We start from the raw sequence: 1592 nt of genomic DNA on the forward strand, positions 1-1592 counted from the left end.
CCTTCTCGGCAGGGCTGCTCTCCATCCCTTCATCCCCCAGCCTGTACTGACAGCAGGGCTTGCCCCGACCCACATGCAGGACCCTGCACTTGGCCTTGTTGAACCTCATGAGGTTCACACAGGCCCATTCCTCAAGCTTGTCCAGGCCCCTCTGGATGGCATCCCGTCCCTCAGGCGTGTCAACTGCACCACTCAGCTTGGTGTCATCTGCAAACATGTTGCCGATGCACTTGATCCCACTGCCTACGTCACTGATAAAGATATTAAAGAGTACTCGTCTCAATATGGACCCCCGAGGGACACTGCTCATCACTGATCTCCATCTGGACATTGAGCCGTTGACCACTACCCTCTGGGTGTGACCATCCAACCAATTCGTCATCCACCCAACAGTCCACCCATCAAATCCATATCTCTCCATTTTAAAGAAGAGAAGGATGTTGTGGGCAGACGGTGTCAAAAGCCTTACGGAAGTCCAGACAGATGACATCGGTAGCTCTTTCCTTGTCCACTGATGTGGTCACTCTATCATAGAAGGCCACTAGGTTGGTCAGGCAATATGCCTCTATTTGTAGACTCTTCTTAACAAACCATGGATGCAGAGACACATACGGTGTTCAGAAGGATATATACACACACACCACTTTATAGCTCAACGCCAAGAGGTCCGAGCTACAGGTCTTCTCTTTACTATTATGGGACAATTCACATGCCACTTCTCCCTTTCCATAGCCTTTACTATCAATCCCACATAAATTAAAAACCAAATTTGGAATAGTAGTTCTGTTACGCTTCAGCTTCTACTCAGCATTCACTCACAGCAGTACTGCATTACATTTTTCCTGGTTTCACCTCCACCCTGACAGAACATACTTCATTATCCTCACAGACTAATGCCTGAAGCCGAACCCCTTTCATCCACCTCCAATAGCTGTACACAGATTTGCACAGACTGCAGAGCCAGCAAAGGTCCAGCCCCCACAGCAGCCTCACCATGAACACACAGCTTCTGCCATTTATGTAACCTGAACCTCCCAACAATCCCCATAGGTCCATCAAGCCCAGTTAACTCTCCTCTTATCAGACCACTAGTTAAGAGCTGATCATATTCCAACTGTCCTATCAATCAGCCCTACCCTGCTCACATCTTCCCTTTGTACTATTACCACCTTCGGAAGAAGGGGCAGGCAACTCAAGAAGAGTACAGGGATCTTGTTAGGTCATGCAGACAGAAAATTAGAAAGGCAAAAGCCCAGCTAGAACTCAATCTGGCCACAGTCTTAGGGGATAACAAAAATGTTTTTACAAATATATTCACAACAAAAAGAGAGGCAAGGAGAATCTCCATCCTTTATTGGATGTGGGGGGGAATATTGTCACCAAGGATGAGGAAAAGACTGAAGTACTTAATGCCGCCTTTGCCTCAGTCTTTAACAGTCAGACCAGGTATCCTCAGGGTATTCAGCTCCCTGAGCTGGAAGGCAGGGGCAGAGAGCAGAATAACCCCCCCATAATCCAGGAGGAAGCAGTTAACGACCTGCTGTGTCACCTGGACACCCACAAGTCTATGGGGCCTGATGGGATCCACCCAA

The sequence above is a fragment of the Phaethon lepturus genome, unplaced genomic scaffold (genome assembly GCF_000687285.1).
Source record: "Phaethon lepturus isolate BGI_N335 unplaced genomic scaffold, ASM68728v1 scaffold5500, whole genome shotgun sequence".
NCBI lineage: Eukaryota > Metazoa > Chordata > Aves > Phaethontiformes > Phaethontidae > Phaethon > Phaethon lepturus.